The 19,387-nt window shown below is 36.8% G+C and overlaps 1 protein-coding gene across 1 annotated transcript in view; it reads right to left on the reverse strand.

Moving 5' to 3' along the window:
• The window catches only part of GPR63 (G protein-coupled receptor 63), a 95,382-nt gene that overhangs the window by 47,759 nt on the left and 28,236 nt on the right, over positions 1-19,387 (reverse strand). Inside the window, exons 3-5 of the mRNA XM_078369823.1 lie at positions 14,079-19,044; positions 13,309-13,374; positions 7,872-7,948 (exon numbers count right to left, since the gene is read on the reverse strand). The gene's annotated coding sequence lies outside the window, so the exon portion shown is untranslated. The remainder of the gene's footprint in view (positions 1-7,871; positions 7,949-13,308; positions 13,375-14,078; positions 19,045-19,387) is intronic.

Consider the following 19,387-nt stretch of genomic DNA (forward strand, 5'->3'; position numbering starts at 1 on the left):
TTTATGCTATTTTTATCAAACTATCAATAACATTTTGTAGAGAATTATAAGAAAAAATATTCTAAAATTCACATGGAACCAAAAAAGGGCCTGAATAGCCAAAGCAATCCTAAGCAAAAAAGAACAAAGCTGGAGGCACTTTGTACTGCAAGGCTGCAGTAACCAAAACAGCATGGTATTGGTAGAAAAACAGACATATAAACCAATGGGACAGAATAGAAAGCCCAGAAATAATGCTACACACCTACAAACATTTGATCTTTGACAAAGCTAACAAAAATAAGCAATGGGGTTAAAAAAAAAAAAGCCTTATTCAATAAATGGCTCTGGGATAACTAGCTAACCACATGCAGAAGACTGACACTGAACCCCTTCCTTGCACGATATACAAACATCAACTCAAGATGGCTTCAAGACTTACAGGTAAAACCTAAAACTATAAAACCCCTGGAAGATAGCCTAAAAAATACCATTCTAAACATAGTTCCTGGCACACATTTCATGTCAAAGATGTCAAATACAATTGCAACAAAAGCAAAAATTGGCAAATGAGACCTAATTAAAGTGCTTCTGCACAGCAACAGAAACTATCAACATAATAAAGAGATAATCTATAGAATGGGAGAAAATATTTTCAAACTATGCATCCCACAAAGGTCTAATCCAGAATCTATAAGAAACTTAAACAAAGTAACAAGCAAAAACACAAACAACCCCATTAAATTGTGGGCAAAGGACATGAACAGACACGAACACTTCAAAAGAAGACATGCATGCAGCCAACAAGCATATGAAAAAAAATGTGGTCAGGCGCAGTGGCTCATGCCTATAATCCTAGCACTTTGGGAGGCCAAGGCAGACTGATCACTTGAACTCGGGAGTTTAAGACTAGCCTGGGAAAGATGATGAAACTCCATCTTCACAAAAAAATACAAAAATTAACTGGTCATGGTGTGCGCACCTGAAGTCCTAGCTACTTGGGGGAGCTGATGTGGAAGGATCAGCTGAGCCCAGGAACTAGAAGTTGCAGTTAGCCAAAATCATGCCACTGCACTGTGGCCTGGGTGGCAAAGCCAGTTCCTGTATCAAAAAAAAAAAAGTAGAAGAAAGAAAAAGAAAAGAAAAAATGCTCAACGTTACTGATTATTAGAGATCTACAAATCAAAACTACAATGAGGTACCATTTTATTCCAATCAGAGGTACCATTTTACACAGTCAGAATGGCTATTTTTTAAAAGTCAGAAAATAACAGATGCTAGTGAGGCTGCAGAGAAAAGGGAATGTTTATACACTGCTAGTGGGAATGTAAATTAGTTCAGGCACTGTGGAAAGCAGTTTGAATATTTCTCAAAGAACTTAAAACAGAGAAATCTCATTATTGAATACGTACCCAAAGAAATATAAATCATTCTACCATAAAGACACATGCACATGTATGTTCATCACAGCACTATTCATGATAGCAAAGGCATGGAATCAATCTAAATACCCATCAACAATAGACTGGATATAGAAAAGGTGGTGTATATAAACCATAGAATACTATTCAGCCATGAAAAAGAATAAGATCATGTTCTTTGCAGCAACCATGGATGGAGCTGGAGGCCGTTATCCTCAGTGAACTAACATAGAAAGAGAAAATCAAATACCACATTGTTTTCACTTATAAGTAGGAGCTGAACATTGAGTATACATGGCCACAAAGTAGAGCACAATAGTCACTGGGGCCTACTTCAGGGTGAAGGTTGGGAGGAGAGTGAGGATCAAACTGTCAGGTACCATGCTTATCATCTGTGTGATGAAATTATCTGCACACCAAGCCCCCATAATACAATTAAACATGTAACAAACCTGCATATGTACCCCTGAATCTATAATAAGTTTTTTTTTTTTTAAACAGATCAAAACTAAAAGTTCTTCTTAGGTTTTTCTCTAATACATTATATGTATCTTTTCTTTTTGAACTAGTGCCATATAGCTTTGAAAAGTAACTTTCAAGCCAGATCTACTTCCTTTCATTAACACCAACCTTTCATTAACACCAACCTCTCCATTATCAACAAGCAGAATCTTGGTTAGGTAAGTTTTAGAATTAAACAGTAATTTTTCTTTTTAAAATTAAGTCATAAATTATTAACATTAAAGATCTGTACATGTACCCCAGAACTTAAAGTACAATTAAAAAAATAGTCATTTCAAGTGCAAAAAAAAAGTAAACAAGAGTTTATTCTTTTTGACAAAGTGTCTGCTGGCAGTCAGAATCTTAGATTCCTCCTTTTATAAGTAATCTTAGTGGCTGCTTCCACATGTACCTTTCTGTTCCTATTTCTCTCCTCTTATAAAAAACAGAGAACATGTCTTTCCTTCTTCACAAGATTGTGACAGGCATACAGCATGACACATACATATCTTATAAATCTGTAGCTAAAGTTTTAACATTTAAAAAAATCATATGTAAAACTTCAGCAACAGAAAAAAAGGAGTAGATCTCCAAACACAAGAGAGGAGGGACAATGGGACAATGTGAAATACTCACAAATGAGAACAATATTATCATTGGGGTTTAGAATTTCAAAGTTATTGCACATCTGTCTTAATCACTAAAGAGGCTTCTGCTCCAATCCTTCCTTCAGTCATATATTTAGGGGCAAGCGTCACTGGAATTCAGCAGTTAAAACTCCTGCCTTCAGGAGCTTACCTTTAAATGATATGCAAAATAAATAAGTAAAATATATGGGGGTGATAATTACTATAAAGAATAAGAAAGTAGGAGAAAAAGAGCAAGAATTATAGAGGAGAATTTAACAGTAAAATCACCACAGTGGTCAGAAAAATGCATTCCTGAAGAAAAGTGTCCCAAGCAGAAGGAACAGCAAAGACAAAGCCTCTGGACTGCAAGTTGGAATAATTAGAGAACAACAAAGAGCCGCCTGTGGCTGGAGAAAGGGGAGGAGGAGTAGATGAGGGCACTGTTTCTTAAAGTGAGTTCCAGTAGAATCTTATTCTCATTCTCAGTTTGGGAAATGATATATTCTGTTGCCCTTAGAGAATTACAGTATCATTCACACATTAAATTCTATAAGAAATACTGTCAAAGGCAACCTGTTTCATGTTGATATCCCAACATTTCTCAATTTTTCCTGACCACAGCACCTGTTTTTTGGAATACATAGTTTGAGAAAGATGCTTCTGGCTTATGAAATCTTAGAAAGGTGGTCAAGTGTCTTACTCTTTTAGCCGGTCAAGTGTTTCCGGCTAAAAATATTCTCAGTAAATACTTGTGGAATGGATCAACCTCAATGAGCCACAATTATCTAATGCACAACGTCCTTGTACTTTAAAGGAAGAAGTCAAACCAATTATTTCTTGTAGGGTCCTGTTCCTGTGGGCAGTGGGTACACTATCAGCTTCTGTGTAAACCTGGACATTCTCCTCTGCTCATGTCTCTGTCCTCTACTGGGTAAGTTAGGAAGCCCAGCAGCCTGGATATACTTAGCAGATTCCTCTCTAGCTTAGCCAATTGTTTTTACTGCAGTCTTGACCTGAAGCATAATACATGCTCCCAGTTATTAATAAATGAGTCTAGTCATCATTTTCTGTTTGGTTTAGTCACTGTACATACCACTCTATGAGCAAGGGAACCCCAGAGGTGAGAGGGATAAGTAGTGGAACTTGGGAAAACCTCACACAAACAACAGTCATCCCTCATTCTTTCTCTTAAAACATGGGTAATAGTTAACTTATGTATACAAGATATCTACATTTTAAATATTAGTAATTTATAATAAAACAAGCAGTGTTGTCAAGTGGCCTATGGAGTACATGTACTGTTTTTATTTCTAAAGATACTACCATAGCATTTGTTCCTGAATGTTTAAGAAAATTATAAAATAACAGATAATAAGTCCTGAAGAATGATCTCTTGTTAAGATAGTTCTGTGCCTTGGATATGGTTTGTCCCCATGAAAACTCATATTGAAGTTTGACCCCCCAATGTAGGGAGGTGGGACCTAGTGGGAGGTATTTGAGTCATGGGAGCAGATATTTTATAAATGGTTTGATGCCAATCTCCAGGTAGCAAGTTCTCTCTCTGTTAAGACTGGATTTGTTCTCTCAGGAATAAATGAGTATGTTGAAAGTAGGTTGTTATAAAGCCAGGGCACACCTCAGGTTTTGCCTCTTCGCATGTGTCTGCTTCCTTTTTAACTTCTGCTGTGTCATGAGGCAGCACAGAAGCCCTCACCAGAAGCTTAGTAGATGCTGGCACCATGCCCCTTGAACTTCCCAGCCCACGGAACTGTGAGCTAAATAAACCTCTTTTGTTTACAAACTACCTAGTCTCATGTATTCTGTTATAGCAACACAAAACTAAGACAGACAGCCATTAACTCTATGAATATTCTCAAAAGCATCTAGGACTAGACCATGGCTCCTTAACTAACAATTGGTAATTTATTTACTAAAATTATACTATTGTCAACTACCTAGGGAATCCATGTTCCCACAGGGAACTGCACTCTTCAGCTGGTGTCATATATACATAGCTTATAAGCAAAGCATCAATTAGTACAAAGTCCAGTAGAAAATGTCATAGATATTAACACATTATCACTTACATGAGTTTTCTGTTTGTTTCAACCCCAAAACTAAAAATATGAGAAATAAAAAGAGGTTGAGAAAAAAAGAATAAATATTTTAAATGGAAGAGAGAAATTCTACCTTATTTAATTTTCACCTTCCCTAAAATAAATTTACCTTTGTAATTTTGTCTTTCTACTCCTCAAGAATACAGCAGACTCATAATCCTTTGCCAATTCTTTCTTGAACATCTAACTTTTGATTCTAATATCTCTTCTTCAGTTGAGAATATACTCAAATTTGTCAGGTAAATATAAAAATTTCAAGAATTTTAGTGTTTATAAAATGAAAGCTGAAAACAATTGATGAGGAAAAAAATTCACTAAAGTTTCAAAGTAAGAAAATTGCTACAATAAAACAGATTATGTGATCATATTTTTCACAAAACTTTACCATTATTATATTACTCTCCATTTTCAGATTTATACTTTAATAATAATCATATATATATATATATCTGCATTCTGACAAAATAAGACTCAATTTCAGAACTGCAGACTTAGTATTGTTTACACTAATACTGGTTATAATTTTATTAGATACTCTGTGTGTGTGTGTGTGTGTGTGTGTGTGTGTGTGTGTAATAAAGACAGTGACAGAGACAAAGAGATAGATGCAGGCAGGCAAATGCATAATTTTAAAGTGAAAAAAATCTATTCAAAAATTAACTGTTTCATGAATATGTGTATTTTGGTAAGATCAAGAATCCTATTTAAGTTCACCTACATATATGTTCATACATTTGTAAACAAAAATATGTTCTGATGATATACCCTGAGCACTCAAAATGCACAGAAATTATGATGCTTGCACCATTGTTCAGATTACTGGAAGCCAGTGGGTATAATTTTTAAAACTCCTGGAAAGCATTCATAGGTAAATCATCAGCCTCTTTTCTCTTGTCAGCCCCTGCTAGACTTTTGACTTTTAGAACATTCCGTACAAAAATCATTTAATATCAGGCTTTTCACTTAATAAAACGCATAAATGAGAGAATTCTCTATTTGGAATATATAGATATTCCACTCAGAAAGTAAGCTCTTAAAAAGTCTAACCATGAAATGAATAACAATGTAAAAATAAATTCCAAATGGACTAAAAATCTTAAAGTTAAAAAACACTATAGACATATTATAAGAAATTTTAGGAAAATGTCCATATAGCTTTGGTGGGAGAGGCTTCCTTAAGAAAGAAAATATGAAATTCTAAAATAAAAGATTGATAGCTGTTTACCTAATATAAAAATCCATGGGGAGCACCACTCCCCACTCCTTATGTGTGGGCTGCACATAGCACTTTCTTCTAAAGCATACAGGATGGAATAGGACAGAAAAAGAGTAACTTTACGTCAGAGACACCTGACCAACAACACTTCCGCCAGGTGATCTAGGTTAAAATCAACAGTGATAAGTCATGTTGATAATATGTACCCCCTATAGTATGTGACAAGAATGGCACTTTATCTCTGTGGTAAACAAAGACAAATTCCAATAGAATTTGGAAAAACCTGACTAATACTATTCAAAACTGTCAAGGTCATCAAAAGCAAGGAAAGTCTGAGAAACTCTCACATTCAAGAAGATGCTAGGAGACATGATGATTACATGTAATGAGGTAATTTGTACAGGGCTTTCAAATAGAAAAAGGATGTTAGATAAAAAACTAAGGAGAGCTGAATAAAGTATAAACTTAAGATAATATGAAATCAGTATTTGTTATTGAATGTGGCAAAGGTACTATACTAATGTAAAGTGCTAAAAAAGGGGAAATAGGTGTGGGATATATGGAAACTCTCTTTTATCATCTCAATTTTTCTGTAAATATAAGACTTCTAAAAATAAAGCATATTAAAATATCCTTTATATGGTAAGTGTCTTAGTTCATTTTCTGTTGCTATAACAGAATACCACAGACAGGGAAATTTATAAAGAAAAGACAGTTATTTTTCACAGTACTAGAAGCTGGAAATCCAAGAATATAGTGCTTGTATCTGGCAAGGACCTTCATGCTCCATCATAATATGGCAAAAAGGCAGAAGCACAAGTGAGCATTTGAGACATAAAGGGGAAATTGGGCCAAACTCATTCTCTTTATCAGGAGCTCATTTTCAAAGTAACTAAACCACTTCCACAGTAATGGCATTAATCTATTCCCAGGAGTAGAGACTTCATGACCTAATCACCTCTTATTAGTGTCCACCTCCCAACACTGTTGCTATCAGGATTAAGTTTCCAACACATGAACTTTTGGGGGACACCTTCAAACCATAGCATCACACTATGTGTGATAAAAGTCAAGTTACGAAAAAAAAAGTACTTGAATCTGACAGAAAATACTTGAATACAAATGAAGGAAACATCTGGATATTAGTAATGTTCCAGTTATCTTTGCTATGTAACAACCCACCCGAAAATGTACTGGCTTAAAACAACAACATTTTAATTTTACTTTCTCTCACAGCTGTGAACATAGACTGAACTCAGCTAGGTGTTCTCTTTGCAGGGCCTCTCACATGCTTGGCTCACTCTCCTATCTGGTGGATGGACAAGGAAGGCTGAACCAACTGAGAGCTGGAACATCTGAGACTCACTAGGCAAAGCTCTCTGTTTCTCTCCATATCTCTTTTATCTCCTCCGCTCTCTCTCTCTGTTTTTCCTGTACTCAGTCTCTCTAGTCTTGTAACTTCAAGGGAACTGGACTTTCCATGTGGTAGGTTAGAGAGCTCCAAAGGCACATGTCCTGAGATTTAGATGGCCAGAATCACCTTCTATGAGCTTATTGTCTTTATGAGCTAACCTGAAATCATGCAGCATCATTCCCCTGCATTGTATGCTTCTTGGCAGTCTTCAAGACAAGAGAAGGGGAAATAGGTTCAAGGGGAGTGGCAAGTGTCTGGATGAGTATGTGGGTCCAGAAATACATTGCCATGCCATTTTTGAAAAATATAACCTGCCCAATTAATATACATAAACCTACAAATTGAAAAAGTAGGCATATCTATACATATATATGTGTGCGTATACATACAAGTAAAATAAACAATATAATTATGCATTTCACTGAAGTTGATATAAAAAGGCAATCAACATGCAAAAAGAGATTCTACTTCAATATATTTGAAAAAATCAATTAAAACTATTTTTTTGCCTTATACTGGAAAACATAAAGAGTATCAAGACTGGAGAAGGTATAGAAAATTGGTGATTTTAAAGCAATTGGAAGGAAAACATACCTCATTGGTCACCTCTGTCAACAAGATAGGCTGCAAATGTAGTTTGTTCAACTGGGCACATGGCCCAGGGTCTGTTCCTAAGAAAAAAGATGAGAAGCATATTTTTTTAGGAAATTGGATTTGCTACCATAATCACTAAAAATCTACTTGTTTAAATGTATTCCTGTAGCTGTAGTAAATTAAGTTCACTCTCCTAAAACTGTATTGTACATAGCATCATTGTGATAATTAAATCATCAGCTCTGATTTTCTGACCTTATTTTGTAACTTCACTAGTATGTTTATGTGTGTGTATGTGTGAGATATAAATATACACACACACACGGATGTATGAAAGCATCGAGACTCTTTATTGACTTTCTGACAGAAAAGCATTGCCCTCTAGGATAATTACTTATAAATAAAAAATGGAAATTTGAGTTTTTCTCCATCTATAGATCCTTTATAGAAATTTTCATAGGTTCATGGAAGGCATATATGACGATGCTGATCATTGTGGTAGCAGGGAGTTGAAGGCCACCTAGATTACCATCATTTGGCCAATGGATGTGTTAAATGTAGTGAATGCATATAATGAATTACCATGCAATGGTGATAAGTACATAAAAATGTACTGTTAAATGAAAAACATTAGAAATAACTGACAGACAAGGAACGGATCCACTGGGAGTCCGTAGGCATCTTTTTCTATGTAGTCTCTCTCCATAGTCTATTCAGCATGGTGACATCAGGATGGCCAGACTTTTTACACAGAGTGCTTTCAGAAGCTTGCTCTGGGTCTCTCCTGCCATATTAAACATCATTTGATGAGTCAGAGAATGAATGTGAAGATACTACCATTTTCTGAGTGTACACATCCACCCCCCACTTCTATGCAGTTTTGCTTTCTGTGGTTTCTGTTACCTGCAGTCAACTGTGGTTTGAAAATATTAAATGTAGAATTCCAGAAATAAACAATTCATGAGTCTTAAATTGCAAGATGTTCTGAGTAGTGTGATAAAATCTTGTGCCATCTGCTCCATTCCACCCAGGATGTGAATAATTTCTTTGTCCAGTCGATCCATACTATCTATATTATCTGCCCAGTAGTCAATTAGAAACTATATTGGTTATTAGACAGTCTCTGGTGGTATTGCATTTTACTTAGGGGCCATTAATACTAATGGCCCTAAATTTTACTTTATGGCCATTAATAATAATGGCCCTAAATAGTCAAGAGGAGTGACGCTGGTGTATTGTTATAATTATTATTAGTTACTGTTGTTAACCTCTTACTGTGCCTAATTTATAAACTAAACATTATCACAAGAAAAACCCTGGCATATATATGGTTCAGTACTATCTACAGTTTCAAGCATCCATTGGGGTTCCTGGTACATACCTCCTACAGATAAAGGGAATTACTATATCTGTTCTTACTACACTTAATACGATTGGGAAAATAAACACAGAATGGATCCACAGACCTGTACACTTTTGAAATGAGATACGCTAAATCCAAGATTTTTTCTACCATATGGTCTTTAAAAACATCTCCTCTTATTGGTGGGACACTCTGACACTGGAGTCTCTAGGAATTAAGAACCACCCCCAGCAGCTCTGAATATTTACTTCCTCATTGTACAGTCACAGTTTTAAATGCACAAGTTCCCTTAGGGAAAGCTTTGAGGAAGCTTCACAGTATCAACATATAATTGTGCCACAGTGCAGGATCTTTAGAACCCAGCTTCAACAACTTTAAAGGTGAAAGATCTATACACTGTCTTAAACCTGGATACAGGGAATGATCACGCATTTGTAACACGATAACTGAAGTCAGGTCTCTGCCACCAAGCCTGCAACTTTTTAACCTATATTTTTCAAGCAGTGTCTTAGAGTTGGTCCATTTATTTTATTTCTAGAAAATCCAAGATCCATTAGTCATCACTGTAGATCTTCGTAGGTAAAAATACTGTAATCACTATTCTGTACTTATAGCTTATTGTGGTATTTGTTTCCATCTTGTCCCTAATGCTTAAATTCCATCACCCAGCTTCCACCCCTCTGGGATTCCATTTTTGTCACTGATATCAGGGAACCCATTTCCAGTACAGCATCTTCTACCATCATTTGTGGCTTACTAAGAACAACCACCAGAGAGCTTATGAAGGATGACAATACACCCTGCTCAATGCATTTCTTAATGCCGTAGTGACAAAAGAAAAAAAAATCCTCCAGGCCCAGAAGTCAATGGCAATAAGTAGAAATTTGGGACATACCCCTTTTGTTAATATACTGTAATAGTAAAGCACATATTACAGGAAAGAGCTCAACATTCTCTTAGCCCAAAGCAACAACACATGACAGTCTCTAATATAATATGTATCTTTTTTCCAGTAAGGTAAAATAAGACATGAATGCACATAATTATTGCCAGCTGATCTAAAGTCAATAAAACATTCTGCTTAAGTGTTTTTCTTACAGAAAAAAAAATCCTCCAGGCCCCATGGAAGGATATGTTTAGGGGATAGCTGAGAATATTACATATACTAGAAGCATTTCAATAATTCCTTCTCCCTTAGCCTTCAGAAGCCTTTCCTCCATAGCTCTAGTTTTCAAAGTGTAATTCTAGGACCAGCAATGTTGGCATCACCTGGGCACTTGTTAGAAATTCAACTTATTGAACTTCTGTTTTACCTACTGAATAAGAAACCCTAGGGTAGAGTCCAGTGGATTTTAAAAAGTTATCCCAAGATTCTGTTGCATGCCAAAGTTTGAGAGCCAGTAATACACAGCATGATGGGGAAGGTCTATCATTTATACTTCATTAATATAGTAGGCTTTTGTTAAATCCAGGCTTTCATTAGCCAGTATAGCAGAATATCAATGCCATCACAAGCACTTGAACTAACACATTAAATTCAAAATTCCATGTGAGTAATTTACCCATGGTGTAAATTTACCCATGGTGCAAATTTAATTCAATCAAGCTTTAGAGTTCATCCTCTTTGAATTAGACCTTTAGAATTCTCTCCCATACATGCTCCTCACACTTCTGACAATATTTGGTGTCATCTTGTAACTCTTTTAGAGTAAAGACTAAGTCCTGACATTTTACATCCTGTTACGATATAAACCATAAATTAATATGGGGGCAATAGAAGGTAGTGAGGAGGTAGGTCCTGAGAAGAATCAGTATCCACTTGTGAGACCGCTGCCCAAGGTATACTCATGGAAAGACTTCGATTCACAAGAAAGCTGACTTCCTGAGAGCAGGAGAGGGATCTTTGGATAAAAAAGATCCTCAACATTTGGGATATCAAATTTCTCAGCTTCACACATGTATGCCCAAATATCTTCATCCACTCCTTTCCAGCAGTGCCTTTAATTTGCTATAAGAGATCTAGTAGAAAGGAGTATTTCATTGATGTTCCAGTTCTGAAGGACTGCCAATCAGGCCTTAGGCTTGGTGCTCAGCCAATTTCTGAGATTTTGGTGCATCCATCACCCAAGCAGTGTATACTGTACCCAGTGTGTAGTCTTTTATCCCTCACCTCCCTTCCATCATTCCCTCCCAAGTCCCCAAAGCCCATTACATCATTCTTATGCCTTTTTGTCCTCATAGCTTAGATCCCACTTATAAGTAAGAATGTACAATATTTGGTTTTTCATTCCTGAGTTACTTCACTTAGAATAATGGCCTCCAGCTCCATCCTAGTTGCTGCAAAGACCATTATTTCATTCCCTTTATGGCTTAGGAGTATTCCATAGCATATGTATACACCACATTTTCCTTATTCACTCATTGGATGATGGGCATTAAGGTTTATTCCATACTTTTGCAATTGCAAATTGTGCTGCTATAAACATGCATGTGCATGTTTGTCTTTTTCATATAATGACTTCTTTTCCTTTGTATGGATACCCAGAAGTGGGACTGCTGAATTGAATGAAAATTAAATATTTAGTTCTTTAAGGGATCTCCATACTGTTTTCTATAGTGGTTGTACTAGTTTATATCCCAGCAGTGTAAAAGTGTTCCCTTTTCACCACATCCATGGCAGCATCTATTATTTTTTAAATGTTTAATTATAGCCATTCTTGCAGGAGTAAGGTGGTATCTCATTGTGGCTTCAATGTGCATTTTCCTCATAATTTGTGGTGTTGAGCATTTTTTCATGTTTGTTGGCTGTTTATCTTCTTTTCAGAATCATCTGTTTATGTCCACTTTTTGATGGGATTTTTTGTTCTTTTCTTGCTGATTTGAGTTCCTTGTACATTATGGATATTAGTCCTTTGTCAGATGCATATTTTCTCCCACTCTCTGGGTTGTCTGTTTACTCTGCTGATTATTTATTTTGCTGTGCAGAAGCTTTTTAGTTTAATTATATCTCATTTCTTTATTTTTGTTTTTGTTGCATTTAGAGTCTTAGTAATGAATTAATTGGGGTTTTAGTCATGAATTCATTGCCTAAGCCAATGTCTAGAAGAGTTTTTCCATTGCTGTCTTCTATAATTTTTATGCTTTCAGGTCTTATTGTTTTTAATCCATCTTGAGTTGATTTTTTTTTAAGGTGAAAGATGAGGATTCTTCTTCATGTAGAGAAATTTCATTATCCTACATGTGCTATGCCAGTTTTTCCAGCACCATTTATTGGGGTGTCCTTTCCCTACTTTGGGTTTTGTATGCTTTGTCAAGGATCAGTTGGCTGATTAGGGCTTTATTTCTGCGTTTTCTATTCTGTTCTATTGGTCTAAACGCCTATTTTTATATCAATATCATGCTGTTTTGGTAACTATAGTGTTGTAGTATAATTTGAAGTTGGGTAATGTGATGCCTCTGGATTTGTTCTTTTTGCTTGGCATTGCTTTGGTTATGCAGACTCCTTTTTTGTTCCATATGAATTTTAGGCTTTTTGTCATTGTTATTAGTTCTGTGATGAATGATGATGGTATTTTGATGGGAATTGCATTAAATCTGTAGATATCTTTGGGCAGTATGGTCACTTTCACAATATTGATTATATCCATCCATGAGCATGGGATATTTATTATCATTGTTGATCATACATGATAACACTGTCTTCATATTAATTAATCATTATAATATTCATAGCAGGAGAAAAACCAACAAAGGGAACAACAAATGTCTATGGAGGCAAGAGAAGAATGGATGAATAAATTTTGGTATATTCATATGATGGAATATCATACAGATCTTAAAATGAACTCAACATTAATTATTCTTGGAAGCAAAGTGTTAAGTACAAAAAGAAAGTCCAAGAAGACTACTTACAATATGATACTATATTTTAGGGTCGAAAAACAAGCAAAATGGAACAATATATTTTAAGCATTCAATATAGATGAGTTAAAACTGCATTAAGAATTATATAATTCACTTATTTTTGAATATAAAATAACACATTTTTAAAAACAATAAAGGAAAAAGACTTACAACAATGCTCTATGGAGATCTGTGATGATCCCTGGTATCTAAGGAGAATGAGTCATCATCAGTGTTCTGCATGGAAAGGCAAAGGAAGTCAGTGGAATAAACGGTAATGAATTGTGTGGGGGATGGAATAAAAGGAGGTGGGGAGTGTAATGAACTAAATTTTCTCTATCAAGTCCATGGGTAAAATCTAAAATTGATAAATTAAGTAATAAACATGCCAATATTTTATTTTGAGAGTAAGACTAAAAATAATACAAGAAAAACAGCTCAAAGAGTTAACTTAGTTGTATTTGTAGAGTAGGCTAGAAGAAATCTAGATCAAAGACTTACTGCTTTTCTTCCTAATCCTTACGCGTTTTGTTGTTTTTAATAACTTTATTTTTAATGTACCTCAATAAATATTTTCATTATGTAAAAAATTATAAACTGCAAAATTATAAAAGAAATGTTTGGTCTTACAGTTTGGAAACTCTCAGACATTTTGGAGTTACTGGAGAACAGGAGGACCCAGGAAATAAAAAGCTTAGTTGTTAATCTAATCTCGACTCTGCCACCAAAGAGCTGGTGTAAGTACATAAACTATTCAGTCAGACTACCTCATCTGGAGTTTGACAAGGTCATCATAAAGTGCTTTCCAGCTCTAAACTTTAAATTTTCTACTATTACTACAGTGTGGTAGTTAACTTTTGGTTATAATTATTATTGTCTCTTAGTGAGCACTCATTCAGGCCCATTATTCCTTTGCTACCATCTCTGTTAAACATCCATACCTGGTGGGACTGGAAAATCTGCTGGAAAAAGGTTCCCTTTACATTGAGATATCCCAAGAGCATTAAGGAAGGTCTCCCTTGTGTCCCCTGCTCTATCCCCCATAAAAAGCTATTTCTTCCTGAGAGGGAAAGACAGGTCTACAGAGGCGGAATGCTGCACAGAACTTTACTTCTCTTCCATCTCTATGACTCAATATTAGAACTGTTTTTTCTTGTTGGCAGAACAATTTATGTGCCTGTTCCAGACCTTTATGCAAAGATTGTACACTTCAAACTTCAAAGCTTAAAAATATAGCACATCCTACATGAAGAATTTCCTTCTTTCTGGCTTCCAATTTCTGGAGAATCTGCTTACTCTGATTTCCCCCACAAGAGCATTGGGGACAGATTCTGACAGCCTGGATGAGTGAGCATACCCAGACACCAGGTGAAACCTCATTAAGCCAAAAGGGCCTGGGCCACAAGTTACCCTGTTATTAATTGTCTCCTTAACACCCTCATGCTCCACTTGTAACTCATCTTCAAGACATATATTACATGAATTTTCCTAAAACCCAAGATATCCACTCTTCTCAAAGAAACTGGAGGGTTTGAGTTTCAAAACTGAGCAGGCAAAGTCTTTTTTATCTGTATTCCTGGTGAAGAATCTGCTGTTAAATCACGTACTGTCCTGTTTATTCGTTATGTGTATCACTCTATTTGGTATCCTCACCCTGGGTGCCAATAAAACAAAATTATTTTATTCAGACTCATACCTGGCAATTTTAACTCAGCATTCTTGTTTATTTTGTTATTTTTGTTGTTGTTTTCATATTTCTAATCCCATTAGAAGTTTTGATTAAGTGTGCCTGTCTAGTTTCTAATTCTCTTTTTTTATAACCATGTCACTTAGAGTGGTTTAACTGATATATTTCTTCCAGTGAAATTTAATTATATGGGCTCAAGGTTACAGTTTAGAAAAAGCTCATCTGAGTGACTAACATCAGCCAAACTGCTATGGGAGTCATAAATCCCTACAGTCTGTGCTAAAAATCTTAAGTTAGGAGGGGGGGGAAATCACTGGTTTATTCATGCGGTTTGTACCTGATTGTGTCAAGTCTACAATACTTACAATTGCAAGATAGTAGGAATCTATTGTGTTTGAAAGCTAAGCTGTAATTATTTTGACTTTGTTTCATTTAACAGAAGCATTTATTGGACAGTCGTACTCCAAGGGATATCAACGTGAGTAAAACAGGATGGATGCTTTCCAAGAGGGAAGTTTTCTTTTAAAGAAGATGGAAGTAAGTGCTATAGAGTAATAAAACCAAATATGGTGGTAGGGTGGAAGAGAAAAAGCTTCATTTCACCTCAGGGGTCTTAGAAGGCTTTTAGGAGGAAAGAAGATTTGATCTGGCCCTTAAAGAATTGACAAACACTTCACAGGAAGATATGGACCTGGGACAAAAATATACTTCAACGAAGACCAAGAGTTAATATGCCTAATATAGCAACACATATATACCAGGCAATCCATAATATATGTCACAAATGTAACAATGTATCAATGTCTTTAATATATAGTAAGGTTATACAACGTGTTTAACAAAACACTAAAACCTCCAATAGAAAAACTAGTAAAAGATGTATTTACAGAAGAAATGTGACTACTGAACATGAAATATGTTCAAGCTCACTAGTAATCAAAGAAATACAAGTTCAAACAATTGCAATTTTAAAACCATATGAAATCTAGGAATCTGTAATGAGAAAATAATTGATGTACAACTAAGGCTTCTGTACAATGGTTTCTGCCATAAAAATATTCTTTAAAAAGCAGATTGATTAACTAAGTTATGATATATACTTCTGATAGAATATGCAGTTGATATGGCTTGGCTGTGTCCCCCCCAAACCTCATCTTGAACTCCCATGTGTTGTGGGAGGGACCTGCTGGGAGGTAATTGAATCGTGAGAGTAGGTCTTTCCCATGTTGTTCTCATTATAGTGAATAAATCTCATGAGATTTGATGGGTTTAAAAACAGGAGTTTCCCTGCACAAGCCCTCTTCTCTTGTCTGTCACTATGTGAGACATGTCTTTCACCTTCCACCATGATTGTGAGGTCTCCCCAGACAGGTGGAACTGTGATTGCATTAAACCTCTTTCTTTTATAAATTTCCCAATCTTTGTTATATCTTTATCAGCAGCATGAAAACAGATTAATACAGTTAATGTAATTGGGTACCAGTAGAGTAGGGCATTACTAAAAAGATACCCAAAAATGTGGAAGTTACTTTGGAACTGGGTAACAGGCAGAGGTTGGAACAGTTCAGAGGGCTCAGAAGAAAACAGGAATCTATGGGAAAGTTTGGACCTTCCTTGAGACTTGTTGAATGGCTTTGCAAAAATGCTGATAGTGATATGAATAAGATCTAGGCTGAGGTGGTCTCATATGGAGATGAGGAACTTGTTTGGAGCAAAGGTGACTCTTGTTACGTTTTAGCAAAGAGGGCATTTTGCCCCTGCCCTCGAGAGTTGTGGAATGTTACACTTAAGAGAGATGATTTAGAGTATCTGGTGGAAGAAATTTCTAAGCAGCAAAGCATTCAAGAGGTGACTTAGGTGCTATAAAGGGAAACAGCATAGAAGTTTGGAAAATTTGCAGCCTGACAGTGCAATAGAAAAGAAAATCCCGGCCAGGCGCGGTGGCTGACGCCTGTAATCCCAGCACTTTGGGAGGCCGAGGCGGGTGGATCACGAGGTCAAAGGATCAAGACCATCCTGGTCAACATGGTGAAACCCCATCTCTACTAAAAATACAAAAAATTAGCTGGGCGTGGTGGCGCGTGCCTGTAATCCCAGCTACTCAGGAGGCTGAGGCAGGAGAATTGCCTGAACCCAGGAGGTGGAGATTGCGGTGAGCTGAGATCGCGCCATTGTACTCCAGCCTGGGTAACAAGAGCGAAACTCCGTCTCAAAAAAAAAAAAGAAAAGAAAATCCCACTTTCTGGGGAGAAATTCAAGCCAGTTGCAGACATTTGCATAAGTAACGAGGAGCCAAATGTTAATCACCAAGAAAATGAGGACAATTTCTGCAGGGCATGTCAGAGACCTTCATGGCAGCCCCTTCCATCACAGGCCCAGAGGCGTAGGAGGAAAAAGAGGTTTCATGGATTGGGCCCAGAGTCCCTGTGCTGTATGCAGCATAAGGACCTGGTGCCCTGCATTCCAGATATTCCAGCAGTGGCTGAAAGGGGCCAATGTAGAGCTCAGGCCATGGCTTCAGAGGATGCAAGCCTCAGGCCTTGGCAACTTCTACATGGTGTTGAGCCTGTGAGTTACACAGAAGTCAAGAATTGAGGTTTGGGAACCTCTGCCTAGATTTCAGATGATGTATGGAAACACCTGGATGCCCAGGCAGAAATTTGCTGTAGGTGTGGGGCCTCATGAACAACCTCTGCTAGGGAAGTGCAGAAGGGAAATGTGGGGTTGGAGCTCCACACAGAATCCCTGCTGGGACGCAGCCTAGTGGAGCTGTGAGAAGAGGGCCACCGTCCTCCATACCTCAAATGGTAGATCCACTGTCACCTTGCACTGTGCACCTGGAAAAGCTGCAGACACTCAATGCCAGTCCATGAAAGCAGCCAGAAGGAAGCCTGTACCCTGCAAAGCCACAGGGGCAGAGCTGCCCAAAACCATGGGAACCCACCTCTTGCATCAGTGTGACCGGGATGTGAGACTAGAATCAAAGGAGATCATTTTGGAGCTTTAATATTTGACTGCCCTGCTGGATTTTGGACTTGCATGGTGTCTGTAGCCCCTTTGTTTTGACCAATTTGTCCCAGTTGGAATGGCTTTATTTACCCAATACCTGTACCCCCATTGTACAGGTATTTAGGAAGTAACTGACTTGCTTTTGATTTTACAGGGTCATAGGTGGAAGGAACTTGCCTTGTCTCAGATGAGACATTGGACTGTGGACTTTTGAGTTAATGCTGAAATGAGTTAAGGCTTTGGGGGAAAGCACTATTGATTTTGAAATGAGACGACATGAGGTTTGGGAGGGGCAGGGGCAAAATGATATGGTTTGCCTGTGTCCCCACCCAGACCTCCTATTGAATTCCCATGTGTTGTGGGAGGGACATAGTGGGAGGTAATTGAATCATGAGGGTGGGTCCTTCCTATGCTGTTCTCATGATAGTAAGTCTCATGAGATCTGATGATTTTAAACATGGGAGTTTCCATGCACAAGCCCTCTTCTCTTGTCTGCCACTATGTGAGAGGTGCCTTTCACCTTCCACCATGACTGTGAGGCCTCCCAGCCACGTGGAACTCTGAATACATTAAACCTCTTTCTTTTGTAAATTGCCCAGTCTCATTTATGTCTTTATCGGCAGTGTAAAAATGGATTAATACAGCAGTCATTCAAAGTATTTGTAAAAAACGTTCAAAGACATGGCTAATGATTCACTCTTGAGTGAATAAAACAGAATATAAAACAGTATCTACAGTATATTCCAGTATATATCTAGATATATATTTATATGTATGTGTGTGTATGCGTATATGTATACAGAAAGATTTGTAGAAATGCACCAAAATGTTTATAATAGTATTTTTTCCGGATGGAACAATGGCTAATTTTTTTCTTTATGTTTCATTTTTTATTTCTTCAGTTGATCATGTACTACTTTTATCATTAGAAAAAAATAAGCCTCCAAACAAATTTGGCAATTTCTGTCCTTTCCCTGTCCACATCTGATTCAACAAATGTTAGGAACAGAACTGCATATCTGCAGCAGTGCTGAGCTCCACCCTGGAATCTGTTCATCCTTTGGAAAGCTTTTAGCACTTTGTGGCACTTGCCCAGATCAAATTCATATCTGCTCTCTGCTGCTTCTACTTGACAGAAATTTCTCTCGAGGCAAAACTCCTGAATTATCACAGATTTAAGACATTACTCCTCCACACCATGGGCCTTTTATCTGAGGATTAACACAAAGAAGAGAAAAATCAGGCTTTGACATCACTTTATAACCAGGAAGTACCTCAGCCAAAACCATTTTCCTTTAAATTCTAGGCTTCTATTAATGCAAAACAAATCAGTTGCTTGTACAAATATGAATTTCATATATTCAGGCTACTTAGAAGGAGAGATATCTAAACTTTGTGAGCAAATACACTGAAGTGTGACTATCAAATAAATTCATCATATATATCAACACCTAACCCTTTTGAATCACAATTAAAGAAATGATACCCTTCCATCTATTTGGGGAAATATGGTATCTTGCAAATCCAGGCTAATTTTATTCCTCTCAGTATGCT

Source organism: Callithrix jacchus, chromosome 4, assembly GCF_049354715.1.
Source record: "Callithrix jacchus isolate 240 chromosome 4, calJac240_pri, whole genome shotgun sequence".
Lineage (NCBI taxonomy): Eukaryota > Metazoa > Chordata > Mammalia > Primates > Cebidae > Callithrix > Callithrix jacchus.